This window comes from Notamacropus eugenii, chromosome 4 (genome assembly GCF_028372415.1).
Source record: "Notamacropus eugenii isolate mMacEug1 chromosome 4, mMacEug1.pri_v2, whole genome shotgun sequence".
In the NCBI taxonomy this organism is placed as follows: domain Eukaryota; kingdom Metazoa; phylum Chordata; class Mammalia; order Diprotodontia; family Macropodidae; genus Notamacropus; species Notamacropus eugenii.
Window position 1 is genome coordinate 329435578 of NC_092875.1, and position 15443 is coordinate 329451020.

General features: G+C 38.6%; 1 protein-coding gene and 1 pseudogene across 5 annotated transcripts in view; both read right to left on the bottom strand.

Moving 5' to 3' along the window:
• SETBP1 (SET binding protein 1) overlaps positions 1–15443 on the bottom strand; it is a 505913-nt gene that overhangs the window by 348888 nt on the left and 141582 nt on the right. The window lies entirely within an intron of this gene.
• Positions 1–15443, bottom strand: part of LOC140501506 (V-type proton ATPase subunit S1 pseudogene) — a 29801-nt pseudogene continuing 14358 nt past the window's right edge.

A 15443-nucleotide genomic window follows, 5' to 3' on the forward strand; every position in this document is an offset into this window, starting at 1 on the left:
ATATATATATATATATATATATATATATATATACACACACACACACACACACACACACACACACACACACACACACACACACATGTAGGACAAACATGGAAGTTATATACATAGATTTGGAAACTGATCAGAATATATATTATATGATATATGTAAAGTTATCGATAATATTTATTTCTAATGGTTCTTTTAGGCCATGAACAACTTCTCTGAACCTCATTTTCCTTATCTGCAATATGAGAGAATTAGATTAGAGACACGTTGAGGTTTCTTGCAGCTTTTGATCCTATGATTCACATGTTAGTCTTGTCTCTCATTACACTATAAAATCCTATTTAATAAGAACTGTCTTTTATATATATGTTCCCCACAGTGTTTACTGACACACATTAGGTAATCAAGAAAAGCACAGTACAGAATAATACAGCATTGAAATGAATAGCTAAACTGATTTAGAACTGACTGACTTTGGACTACCTTGCCAGATGGGTTGAGGGGTCTGAAGAATCTAGACAACTCGATCACTGGAATCTCATATAAAAGTGCATCACACCAACCAAGAACCATGAAATTAATGGGCTGGATTCTTCTCTTAGGTGCATCCCAGTTCTAGAATAGCTATGTTTTTAAGAGTTTTGTATGCAAAAACAATCATAAATGCCTTGAATGAAAGGAGCAACTTACTATATTTAGAACTGCAGACAATTAGAACTAGAAAGAGCCTAAGAGATCAAATGCAACCTTCTCATTTTAAAAAGAAGAAAAAAAAGATTCAGAGAAACAAGAGTTTGTCCCACGTCAACAAAGCTAGAGAGTAACAATTGGATTTGAACCCAAGCCTTCTGATTCCAAGACTATTGCTATCTATCTATATCACAGATGCTCTTGCTTTTCCCCCAATCAACACTAGGCTCAGCATACAATAAGTATTTAATAACTATCTGTTGAATTGTGGATAGGAACAATATTCATTCAGTGCTCAGAAGTAATAATTCCCATAATCCTGAGCCCATTTCTGAAATGGTGGAAGATCAAGTTGTTGTTTTTTGGTGAGCCGCCCAGATGTCGAGCTCAGAGGAAGCTGCCATGCCAGGGCTGTAGAGCATGAAAAGCAGACCAGTTTGCTCTTCCTGCTGGTACTTGGGCCTGCCATCCCAAGAATGCACATCTCTATCAGGAACAGCAAGCTGACAAATTGTGACTGGAGGCCTTTCTGAGAAACACGGAGGGAGCAGAGGATGATTTTCAAGCTGTGTGGGGACACAAGCCACCTACTTGCTTTAATTTTGTTCATGTTAGTAGGGAAGAAAAAAAACAAAATGCCTAGAAATATACTTAGGGTCCAGAGGCTGACATACCATGTCAGTGCAAAGGTTTTATTTGCAACTCTGGCAGAAATCTTTTTTTTGTAAGAGTAGCTTTCCAGCTCCATTATTCCATAGGGTCTATCACTTCACAATGTATTCAGCAGACATGTTGAGCATTTTATTCCCTAAACACCTGCTCTGCTTGATAAAGTAGACTCTACTCCACAGCCTTTAGGGAAGAAGCACTTGAGAGAAGCACTCAAACAGGGTGGAAGGAGGGAAAATAATTTTGCACTTCAAAGAAATCTTAAGCCAACTTTGTAAACCAACACAAACAACTGGCTAGCCCACAAATATTTAAATAGTCAACATCTTCTCCTGGAACTACTTGCACTTAGTAGGTGCTTAAGGGATATCAGTTGAACTGAATTGGTAAATAGAAAAAAGAGGACAATAATAGACACCAACTGGCATTCTCTACAATCATCCATGTCGGCATTCTTCATAATTCCGTCTGGGGAAGGGGGACTGGATGCTGTCAAGGCTAACTTGATTCCATACAAATCAAGTGAAATTTGTAAAACACACACATACACACACACACACACACACACACACACACACACACACACACACTACTACCATTTCTAAATTCTAATCCCAAATTTCACAGCCTTCTGATTAGAGGGGATCACTACGATGCCACTGGACTGTGTCATTCTAGAAAACAAAAGCCTCATAGGATTTAGAGATGGAAAGGGACTTTCACATTCATTCTTTCCTATTGCTTTATTCTGCAGAGGAATACAGAGGAACTGAAGTCCAGGGATGGTAAATAATTTGCCCCAAACCACACAAGATATTAAATAGCAGAGGCAAGATTTAAACCCAAGATTTCTGGGCCCACCATTTAGTAGATATGTAGCCTTAGGCAATTCATTTAATCTCTGTGGCCTTCAGTTTACTCATCTGCAAAGTAGTCATAATAATTATCCTACCTATCCCCATCATGTTCTTATGAAGATCAAATGAAAATTAATATATGCAATAAGCTGTGTAACCACAAAATGCTACATGAATATTAGCTATTTTATTCTATTCCAGTTATCCACTGAAACTAATAAAATAAAAGCAGATCTTACATAGGCTAAGTCATGCTCCCCCCAAACATATTAAAGAGAACACAGATTATCACAAACATGTTAGCTCTGTCCCTTCTCACTAGCATCAGGAAGAGCTCCACTGTGCATTCTGTTTGTAGAATCAGAGAAAACTAGCGCTGGAAAGGATATCCAGCTATCAGCTAACCCAAAGACCTGATTTCACAAGACCATGTTTTATTCATCTTTGTTCCATTCATTCATCCACTCCATATGCATCTATTAAATCAGGAGTTCTTAACCTGGGATCTGCAATGTCATAAAAAAAAAACCAACTATTTTTGATAATTGTATTTCACTATCATTGACTTTCTTTGTAATCTGATGTGTTTTATATATTTAAAAATATTATTCTAAGAATGGGTCTGGTCCAAAAGGGTATAAGAAACACAAAATAGTTTAAGTGCTTTAAAATGTATAAAGACACTGGAGGAGATACAAATATAATTAAGACAATTCTTCCTTTTTATAGAGTTTATTATAATCTAGAAGCTCCCAGTGCTTTCTTCATATAGTAACAGACCAACCTGATGAGTCAATAATGCTAGTACTGTTGTCTTCATTTTACAGATAACAAGATGGAGTCAAGTGGATTTGTTCATAGTAATAAGTTATAAAATGTCTGAAATATGATCTGAACTCGTTTCCTAAATGAAGTCTAGCATATTACCTAATGAATCAATAGGTGTATGGCTCAAAGAATGATTAAATTACAAGAGAGGAAGTAATTTGCCCAAAGTTACACAGTTTGTGACAGAGATACAACTAGAACACAAGTCTCCATTCTTCAATGACATCACACTTTATGTTAATTTCCTAAGTCTCAAACAGGAAAAGAAAGGAAGTGAAAGAAAAAGAGAGAGGAGAAAAAGGGAAAAGGGGGCAGGGAGAGGAAAACAGAGGAGAAAGGGGTAAGGTAGAGGGGAAAAAGAGGAGGGGAAAAGGGAAAGATATGGGTGCTGGGGACATGGAGGGGGTGAAGGGAAGAAGATTAAGGCCAACTGGAATGGACAAGGTCAATGAGATTTTTTCCAGTGGAAAAGAAGATTCACTCAGTACTATAAGGAGACAGCCATGCCAACAATGGAGCAGGTGTGTTCCTAGACAATTTCATGCATTTTCATTTTTATAGAAAGAACCCTATTTTCCCACTGACTTACATCACTTCAGAGATGCTTTGTGTTCATTTTCAACTGACCTTCAATGGGAGATGGCACCTAGTACTTCATTTTTCAGTTTCTCTGCCTTCACCCCAGCCCCTTCCTTATCCTATCTGTGACAGGAAGGATATAGGAAACTCATAATTTAGAGAAATGAAGAGGTAGAGTTTTTCCTTCATCTAAGAATTCTTTTGTCATATGAGGAATCATATAGTTCATTATAGTGATTTCCAATAAAGCAAAATGACTAAGGGAATATGTTCCATAGAGCATCTATAGCAGTTGATGGCCTCAGCCTGTCTTCAATCTGATTTTCAAATCTTATCTCATACTATCTATTCTCCCTCAAGTCCTTCATAATCTGCCAAAATTGGACTTTGGTCCATTGTTCATATTATTCCTTAGACCTAGAATGCATGGTACCTTGCATAAAAAGTGCTTAATAAATGGTTCTTGAAGCTATTAGAATAATCTCCCTATTACTTCCATCTATTGATATTATACTAATCTCTCATGGTCCAATGAAAAGTGCATTCTCTTCCAGGAAGATTCCCTTGGTTTTGACTTTTTTCTGAATTCATTTCAGCTTACAAGAACTTATTAAATGCCCACTAAAATGAGGGAGAGGAGAAGAAACCAATACTTCCCAGTGAAGATCCCACATGAACTGAGTCTTAAAACAAAATCTTTGCCTTTGTTTGATGGATCCTCCATTTCCTCATGACATCAGGCAACTTTCACTAACTATCTCAGCCCACATTGTTTTCTCGCTGACATAGTACCATAACCATAGTCATGGACTTGTTCAGAGGCCACACCAAAGTTTCAAACAACTTGGAGGTTTCCACTTCTTTTGTATTAGTGGTGCCACTATTATCCTTCAAAAAGCATAACTAATTTAAAATGAACTGGCCCTGAGTTTTGACAAGCATTTTTGGTGCTGAGCATGAACACCAAAGAATAACCAACAAGAAAGAGTCATGCCCTTAGGAAATATACAAAATTGATTTCTATAGGACATTTCCCATAGAAGATAACCTTGATTTTTGTCATTTTTTCCCCAATACATCGCACAGTGCATGGCATACAGTAGGTATTTAATAAATGTTTAATGAATTTAACTAATCTGAATGAAGCACAAGTGTATCACTAGAATTTCACTGATTTATTTCAGTTGGAATGGTCCATAGGGGTTTGATTTCAGTTAGTTCAATTCTCACATTTTACACCTGAGGATAGTGAGGCCTAGAGGAGGGAAATGACTTGACAAAGTCACAAAGATGACAGCTAAGTTAGCTAGACTTGATAGCTAAGTTAGGATTTAAACCCAGTTCCTCTGATCTCTTCTGATCTCTTCGCTCTTCCACTACATTGATCAAGGTTATCCAGAAATGGTGTTGCTACCATAGCTACTACTATAGTTGACTAAATGGGCCACTTTCTCCAATTCACTACTAAATTGAGAGCAACCAAATGAATCTGTGATCACTTGGAGAGAAAAGTGTGATCTTTCCTAATACTCAGGAACAAGCTCCCATCTATCCTTGTGACAGCTCCTGATGCAGGGTCCCCAAGGTCAGATGAGTGCTAGGCTGCAGGAGCAACACAACCACTCTTAATTGCAACAGTTGTGGAATTCTAAGAGGGCCCCTCAACTTGAATGTCCCTCCTCCCCCACCCCTTCTTAGACATCAGGAATGACTGATAATTTAAGTAAGGAGGCATGATGCCTGGAGTAAATAAATAGAAAATGATAAGATGTTGACTGGGTCCCAGAGAATATATAACATTAACATTAGTGGTTTAGTTTGGCTATCAAAATGAAAACATCAGTACTCTTGGCCTGAAACTTAGAAAAGCAAAACAAAGCCAACACACACTGGAATGAAGGGAAATGCCTCGATTTGGGTGGGTGGTTATTTTAAAACAGTAGATCTAAAAAAAGTAAAATACACTTAACACATTTCTCAGTGCTTTAGATCCTAAAAATTATCTTCACAGGGAAGAGGCTTAGGAAGGAAAAGGAAACATACTTTAAATATGAAAAATACAAATACGTTATAAAAGAAAGCAAAAGTTCGGGGTGGGAAGGCTCATTAAACATTTCTTTTCTATCTAGTATGTGCTGTACTAATTCTCAATCAGTACGTGTGGGCAGCAGCTCCTCTTAGCTCATTCTCCCAATGTCCGCTAGCACTTGCTCAAGACAAGTAACTTTTGTTCCCCTTCAGGTTATAGGAGTAAACCCTGAAAGGTTATGGGTGGTATTCTACTACTGTCACTCACGAGTACCTCCTTGTGTTCTCTACACTGATTATCAATTACTCAGTCATACTTAATAAGCTTCTGGATAGGAGTTTTTACTAAGGTGTTATAAGAACAGTTGGGTTCAAAGCTCCAAATCAAGAATACCCCCTACCACAAGTATATGCAGAATCGAAGGGACAGTGAGTTAAAGTTTAGAGTACACATAATAGCTCACAGCTCCTGTTTGATGGAGGTCCTTTTCTCCTTCAGTGGAGTCCTAGTGAAGTTCCCCTTAAATGCAGCTCTCTGTTAGGATCTGGAGGCTCAGGGCTATACAATGGTCATAACTGTATTTCTTCCTTCACTGAAGCAGGCATGCTCCCTGAAGATGTTTTTCCTCTATGTTCCTGGTTTTTCTTCTCCATCTTTTTTTTTTGGCTTGATGAATTTTTTGTTGCTAGTCATTCAATAATATGGAAAAAGTTGAGAGAGTGCAGGGAGGGGGAGAGTATATGAGATCCCTCTTGCCTCATCCCTTACCCTTTGATGCCTTCTGATACAGGTGCAAGCGGTCTACCACCTCAAGACACTCTCAATGCTTGACTGCCTTGATGCTATTAGTTCTTCTCTGATAATTCTTTCACTGATCTCAATGCATATACTATGTATTGCATCTGATGGTTGATAGTACTTCCCTCCTCCAAACTTCATTAAGGATTTGTTCACACTTACTTTACACTTGGTTGGGTGGTTGATATTGTAACTCAATCAAAGAGATATTCCCACCAATAAAGGCATCAGGGCTAACGTGAACTGGCTTTAAGGTGTACAATACAGCCTTCTTATGTGTATGTTAAGAAGTAGCTCTATGCTAAGTACTGTGGGAGATAAGGGTACTAGAAGGCATTACTTCTTTCCTTGAATTCCTTGGAGAATAGGGGGAAATAAGCCAAACTATTTGTGAAAAAAGAGAAATTAAGTGCTAGCCATGCCTGGTACTGGAGAGCAGCACAGACTAGCAGAGAAGACTGTTTGGGGAACTTGAGCCTTCTAGAGGACAAGGATTATTTCACTTTTTTGGATCTGTATCCCAGAGTTTAGCACAGTGCCTGCCACATAGAAGGCAATTAATACATGCTTGTTGATTGACTGATGTGTAGCATTTGATGAGGCAGAAAGAAACACCCTTTACTCCAGTAACTAGCTGAATGGCCCTGAGCAAACACATTCTCTTTCTGGGTCTCAGTTTCCTCTCCCATAAAAGTGTTGGATTAGATGAGCCCTAAGAGTGTCTTTTCCAGCTCAAACATCCAATGATTCAATGTTTCACAACTGCAAATACTCCAGCAGAAAGAGAAGTTATCCATATTGGGCACAGCACCACCTGGGTAAAAGAAACCATACAAGTATTCCTGTCGATGTTGAACTGAAGTGCTACTATTATTCACAAAGGTAAGGAAATCCAAAGATCCCCAAAACTATAGATAGATATATGTGGGCTTTTTCTCAGTGTTATTTCTGAAACACAAACACACATACACTCTTAGAGCAACACTTCAATAAGCAAGGCAAATCAAACGAGTGTTACTCAGACAGAGGATATAAATATGAGACCAGGGGAAAAGAGATTTTTGTAATCATTCCTAAAAGTAAACTAATTATCCTTCACAGCAAGGAAGAATGAGGCAGGAATGCTCACCCCAAAGCAGAAGGAAGAATCAGAGGGTTCAACAAAAAATAATGCTGGACAGCAGATGATTCTATCCATACTCTTACTGGATCACTCTCAAAAAAAAGGTTCACCCCTCTCCACCGAGATCCCTCCCCTCCCCTTCACTCACACTTCTTTTATTTAGTCAGGGATTACTATTTTCCTCCACCACAAAAAAGTATCTTCTTATTTTAAAACAAGCTTATATTTTCACATCTTAATTTAGCAAAAGAAAAAAAATACAAAGGGAAGGCTGAGAAGGAAGTAGAGGTCTGGACACAGTTTTCGAGGTACTTTTCCCAGACAATGTCAAGACGAGAACCAAGACACAATCATCTCAGGTGTTCATGCCACCAACTTCTCTCAGGATCTCAGCTTGAACTGGAACAGAGGGTGGAGTTCTATTTCAGTACTTTATTGTTTAGTCATGACCCCATTTGGGGTTTTCTTGGCACAAATAACAGAGTGGTTGGATATGTTCTTCTCCAACTCATTTTGCAGATGAGGAAACTGAGTTAAGTGATTTGCCTAGGGTCATACAGCTAGTAAGCTTCTGAGGCCAGATTTGAACTCATAAAGATGGGTCTTCCTCACTGCAGGACCAGCACTCTATCTATTGAGCCACACAGCTGACCATGCTACCACCTCAGTACTGCTGGGAAGTTTCAGAAACTTCAGTTTGCTCTTAGAGAATGAGAGTAACAGGTCAGAATAATTCCTACTATATGAGGATAGGAGTGTTTGTTTGCCCTAATGTATATGCCCACATTTTTTTCAACGTTCAGACGTGTGTGCATGTATATGTATGCTGCATTTTCATATAACTGTATTTTGTAAGCATGTGTTTGTTTATATACTCTTTCTCTCTTCCCCTCCCCCCTTACTCCTTTTCTTTTTGGGGTGGGGGAGACTGTGGTTTTATCACTGCTAGTAACTCTTTCCACTACAGCAAATCAGGTCACTACTCAGTAATTCAGTCTTAGAGACTTTTCTGCAACCCCTCAGACATTAAGTGACTGTCCAGAGTGACAACCCTGATATGTGTCAAAGGTAGTGCTTGAACACGGAACTTTCTGACTCTAAGATTGATCCTCTGTCAACAATTCCATATTGTCTCTTATGGAACCATAGATATACAAATGTTCTCACAAACACACAGACAATTTTAGAGTATTCTGTCTACCCTATCACGTTGCTTCTTCTACCAATCATATGAATACACACGTATGCACATATATGCATAAACACCCATGTATGAATGCATATCTTAATCATAACCTACCTTATATCATTTCTTTAACTTCCACATGGTGTCTCTTCTTCATTACAGTGTAAGTTTGTGGACAGGAATGTGTCTTCTCTTTTCCTTGTATTAACCATATTAACAGAGCTACATTCTAAGATATAAATCCAATTTCTCTGAAAATTATCACTATCTTGTAGTTAGATGATAAATACTTGGTGAATCAAAGCAACATGATGGCAAAAAGAGCATCAAACTTTTCTTCTCATGACCTGTACTATTGTCCTACCTTTGCCACCAATTTCCTAAGTGAGCTTAGACAACTCCTACTGGACTTTGACTCTGTGGTCCTCAGTTTACTCATCTGTCAAATAAAGTAGCTCAACTAAGTAAGCCTCTTAGGTCTCTTCTAGATCTATGAGGCTATAATGTATGATGTATGAACAGAGTTCAACTTTCCTAAACCCTAGGGGGAACAAATACATAGTTGTGGAGCTGGGAAAGATTTCAAAGCTCTGATGCAGTTCCTGCCTTCAATAAGCTTACTAATTAGCTTGGGATATAAGGCATATATTGCTGATACAATTAAGTATACAATCTGGTGCTAAGTTACGTGGAGTAGACTAGAAAGAAATCAGGAGTTCAGAGAAGGGAGAAGTCCCTTTCTGCTCTAAATGTATGATTCTATGGCCTCTCTGGGCCTCAATTTCCTCATCTTTAAAATGAGCAGCACACTGAACAAGATGATCTCCACATTTCCAACTCTAACATGTTGTCTCCTGTGAACTTTTTGCTAGATGATCAATGTTACTGGGTTTCAGATTTCTTCTTCCCTTCAGCAACTCCCCTCATGGGGTAACAGAATGAATGACTAAAATGCTTTGAGCTCCAGCAATGGAATAGGGATTTCAATTTTATGAAAATTTGTTATATGGGAACTCTAACTCATCCAAACAGTTAAATTATAAGTCTGTTACTTGTTTCATAAAAGGATATGTCAAAATTTTCCATTAAATAGTATTCCTATTGTTTTCAACATGTGAACATTATTAAAATTGATTTTATACATCTTTGCTTTTACAACAGCTTTATCTTGAGAGGGAGTGTGATATAGTAAACACAGAACAAGGAGCATTGAGATGGCATAGTGAATATGGAAGAGGCTTCGAGTCAGGAAGATCTGAGTTCAAATCCAGTTTCAGATACTTACTAGCTGTGTGACTTTGGGTAGGTATGTCTCAGCTTACACATTTCCTCAACTATAAAATGGAGATGATAATAATAGTACCTAGTTCCCAGGTTTTTTGTTAGGATCAAGTGAGATAACATTTGTAAAGTACTGTGCCTGACACATAAGCTGGTCCTTAATACAGTGTTTGTTCCTTCCCCCACCCACATCTTTTCCCATGTGTATCAGCAGACAGAGTTTCTCTACTCAGAGTTGCCTTCACATAGATCTGGGCTCCTTTCCTCCTGCCCTACACTGTCCCCACCCCAAAAAAAACAATCCACAATTATTTCATAAAGTGAAGTACATATGAACTTAAACCAGTATATTAAAAAACTCTGCCATGTGGGCTTCAATGGTACTAACCAGCTTTGTTCTTTTGCTTAATATATTCCCTGAATGAGACTATCATCTTTATGCACACATAAACAAACATTTGCACAGTGACATTCACTCTAAAAGGAATAGTTGGTCCCAAAGTGTCTACACTAGCTCTTCTTTTTAATTTGATTCAGGTGTATCAGCATTCTTGGTAATGACTTGTCTCCTTATAATCTCACACTCTGGGCAACTGGGTAGATTTATAAAGATGGCAATGATGATTGCAAGCATTTTATTTCCCAGTCTACACATTGCTAAAGCAGATTGCAGATCCATTCTCTCTCTCTTTTTTGTCAGTATCATTGATTTAGAAGAGGAAAAAAGACAAGGTTTAAAAAAAAATTATTTGCTGTCATAATATGATTTCTCAACTCTCTCCCTTACCGTTACCCAACCAATTTAGAAATTAACATCCATCCCTGCTAAAAGACTCTCCTACTTTTATGTGGGGAGGCAAGCCTCAAATTCAAAGAAACTTTTTTTCTGAAAATTCAAACTATCTGGTAATTAGCAGTAAAGGACACTTTGAAAAGGAGGGGAAGAAGAATTAAAAAGGAGGGGAAAGAAGGTAGAGAAAAAACAGGGAAAGAAAGCTAAGAGCAGATAAAGAAAAAGAAAAAAGGACAATCATTCAAGAAGTCGGATCCTTTTCACTGTTCAGATGAGGAAACAGATCGAGAAATGGGGAGGGAGGTGAAAAAAAAACACATCTGGGAGTGAGAGAAGAAGGAAAGCAAGGAAAACAGGGAGGCAGAGAGAAAAGGAGGGAGAAAAAGGACAAGAGGAGGCATTAATGTTGAAGGGGCATCTGTGGAGAAACAACCTAAGAAATCTGCCCATCTGAAGAGCACATTCCGTCCTGGCTATTAGATGCAATCCTGAGTCTGTTGCTGAAGGGTTATATTTAGCTCCTGATGTAACTAAAGTCAATAGAAATCCATTAGGGGAGGTGCTGCTGCTGCAAAGTTTTGAACTGCTATACACCCTCCCCTTTCAGCCATGTCAAGAGCCTGGACACTCACGGCTTACAGAACTTCACCATGTTTATATACAAAAGAGCTGAGTTTTGAACAGAGCTGATACAATTGTTAACATACTTTAATGGCCTGCTGTATATAACCTAGCGGCATATTCAAAAGATCAGGCCCCTCTGTCCTAACTCCTGAGGGTGTAAGTCTCAACGCAAGCAAATATTGCCCCTTACCGTGTATGGTATGTTCTCTCCTTAAAACTTGCTTTATCTCTTGTTCTTCAAATCGACTCCAAAGAACATTCTGGCATATCATGGGAGAATGGAAGATTGGACTGTGCCCCTAACACTGGGGCCTCCTCTTCCCCTGATTGCAGTCACAGCCAGATGCTCCCTGATGACTTCTGAGGTGTAAGAGAAGGGGATGCTCATAAAGCCTTAGAGATCATCCCAGGGGTAGGGGACCTTTGGTCTCAAGGTCACATGTGGCCTTCTAGGTCCTCAGGTACAGCCTTTTGACTGAGTCCAAGTTTTATAGAACAGATCCTTTTATTAAGGGGATTTTTTCTCTGAAGTTTGAATTCAGTAAAAAGGGCTGCACTTGAGGACCAAGTGGGTTACATGTGACTTCGAGGCTGCAGGTTCTCCACACCTTCCAGCCTCCTCATTTTACATATGGGAAAATTGACATCCAAAGAGATGAAGTGGCTTTTCCAAAGTTACACCAGTACCAACTGGGAAGTGATCTTAAGATTTCTAGATGCAAATCAAGGGTTCTGTTCATTATATCATTGCTGGCTGACAGATGATGAGTGTTACATCTGATAAGTACTATGTGAATTCAAAAAAAGGAAGAGCCCTATGGCTTGCAGTACCTGAGATGAGGAGGAGAAGTCATTCCCCTTGGGAAGACTGAGGTAAGTTTAGATCCCATAGTAGTGCACAGGGAAAATTCCTGGAAGGATTCCCTTCAACAGTACAAATCTTTTTTCTGCTTAGAGAAGGTGACTGAACATTTTGTAAAACTTGTATTGCTAGGACTTCCATTTGGCAAACATGTAACAATTCTCAAAAGTACAAAAGTCACCAGGACAAAGCCTCTTGAAGGGAACTGGCCTCCTCACCCAGCACCCTGTGAACAAATTCTAAATGATTCTCTGGCAAGCCTATAATTCTAGATGAGTATGAAGGAAAACAAAAGAAGTTAGGCTCCCCACAAAGTAGTGGTTCTGTTTTATTAATCATCACTAGGTAAAAGTAATTAAGGAAATTGACACAGAGACATTACTCCCTAAAAGAAAACAATGCTGGAGAGACTCTTCAGAGTTATAATTTTGGACATAAAGGTCTTACAGTATGCAGAGACCCAGTTGCCTAGACCATGGACAGTCAAGAGCAAAGAAAGGTCTGCAACTAGTTAAAGTAGTAAGCACAGTGTAATCAGGTTATTTCTGGGGTACAAAACTTGCTGATTTTACCTCAGCCTGGAGCATCTATGAATTGTCTACTTTATTTCACCAGGAAGAAACCAAGAGGTGAATAGGAAAGAGCACATGCCCCATATAAAACAGATCATTTCCAGTGGACAGATGGTGTCCCCTGTATACACTACATTAATGACTTTATAGACATGTAGGACTGGAAAGGTTAACGGTTAGCAGCTATGGCGTGGAAAATGGCTCTTTTAAAGGTTGTGTAGCAGATCATCTGTTAAATTAGATTCTCTCCCCACCCCCAATATCATCACCTCTTCCTTTATGAGTCACAGGGTCAATAAGAAGGCCAATATTAAGCTTGAAAAAAGATAATATTGATGAAATATATCTGTAGAATATTTATGCATGTGCTATGCGCTGCCTACCCCTCTCCCCAACACTACCACCCCATAAACTCCTCTGAGGCAGGATCTGGGTTTTAATCATCACTGTATGAGCTTCAAACAGTACCTTGCATTTAGTAGGTACTTAGTAAATGCTGATTAAATTGAACAACTAAGAGAACCTGATAAAAACTTTAAGAAATTAAGATATCTCAGCATCAAGAAACACTCAAGTGGAGATAGTCACATATATAACACTGTAGTGATCTTGACCCAGGAGGGTATGTTAGGTGAGAGGAGGAAGGAATATAACTGTGCATTGAGAATCCTATCTCTGACTCTAGGGACTCCTGAAATGATTTAAGCTACTCTCAGTTAGAAGACCTAATACTCACCTCCATTCATTGGGAGTTACAATAATAGCTGGTATTTATTTAGCACACTATTGTCTCATTTTGACCCACACCATCATGCGACCTAAGTACTATACAAATTATGATTCTAATTTGATATATGAGGAAAGTGAGGCTCAGGGAAGTGACATGACTTGTCTATAGTCACATCAATATTCAGTGTCAGAGGCAGGATTCTAACCCCAGTCCTTCCTGACTCCAGTACCAGCATTCCATTAAATTCACAACCCAGTATTTCTGAGTAATAATAGAAAGATCATGTGTATTTTAGGAGTGTCATGTTGGTGATGGATCAGTATGCACAACAGTTGTGTGTATGTGTATTTGTGTGTGTTTTGTGAATATGTAAAAAGGGGTATAGGATCTTCAAGTATACTTTTCAGAGATGCAACAGAAAAAATCCAGGGTTCAGATACTCTAGTGGTTCTAGTCACTCTATGTCTACATTAACTTGCTATGTGACCCTGGGCAAGCATTTTAATCTCTCTTTGCCCCAGGTTCCTCATCTGCCAAACAGGTATAATAATATCTGCTCTGCCTTCAGTTTGGGTGATTAAGGGTTTAAGTGAGAAAAGAAATGCAAAATTGACTTTAAAAGTATTATTTTCAATGCCATTTTTTTTTAGCAACTCACAATACTGGTAAGATAAACTCCAATGAACTCACAACAACAACTATTGCTGAAACTCAAATATTCAAATGCATCGTCAGTGCCTACTCTGTGTCTCTTGCCCTTACCCTCCTATAAATTCACCACGGTAGGTCTACTCAATGTGCTGAAGACCTTTTCAGTTTTCTCTTAACATAGAAAAGAGTCCCAGTGAAGCACTTTTTCTGCCTTTACTCTCTCGGCATTGGTTCCTCAGTCGTCTCTGATGTTGAAGTCTACTTACACTTATTAGACTTTCTGCTCCCTTTTGGGTGATATTCATTTCTACTTTTTTTCACTATACTACATTATATCACATTTCACTGGCATATAGCAAGACCAATGAAAAGCTGGAATTTTTTTTTTTTCTTAAGGATGGATTTCCTAGAAGCTTAGGGTCATTAAAGGAGCTTTACCATTTTGTAAAGGCAATCCAGCCCTCTCTCCTCTTCTTGTTCAGCTCTAATCCCAACTCATCCACCCATGCTGTGTGTCCTAGAGCGTGGCATGGCAACCCATGAAAATCTGTCAAACATCAAAAGGAAATAATTTTCACAGCATAACTTTACTGTGATGCAACAGTGAGGATTATAATTCAATGAAATTTAGGACCTGAATTCTGCAAATATACAAAATGGGACCACTGAGATTCCCCTAAAATAGCTGCATGGTATCCAGTGACGGGATGCTGAATGTAAGGTCCCTAGTGTTTATGAATTCTTAGCTAAACCATGCACAAGGAGTCTCAGAAATTAAAGGGAATGAAATGGGAATATATAGATTAATGGAAATGACACTGACCCTGTGGATCAGTGTCAAGCCTAAGGAGTTAGTTCTTTCCTTAGGTCCCTTTCAGATCTAGACCTATAATCCTATCATCTAGGATTAACATTCTCCCTAAAAGGCAAGTAATAACTCCATTCAATTCAACAAACTTTTACTGAGCACCTACTATGTGCAGAACACTTTGCTAAATCCAATGAAGGTGTAGAAAAAGGTTGTATCATAGGATACAGACCCAAAAGTAACTTGGAAATTAGCTTCCAGCTAACTTTAGTATGACCTTGGACAAGTGACACTTATCTTCAAGTCATGTTTCTAAAGGTCTTAGAGCCCTGAGACAGCAGATAAGGATTCATTTTAACTTTAGGAGAG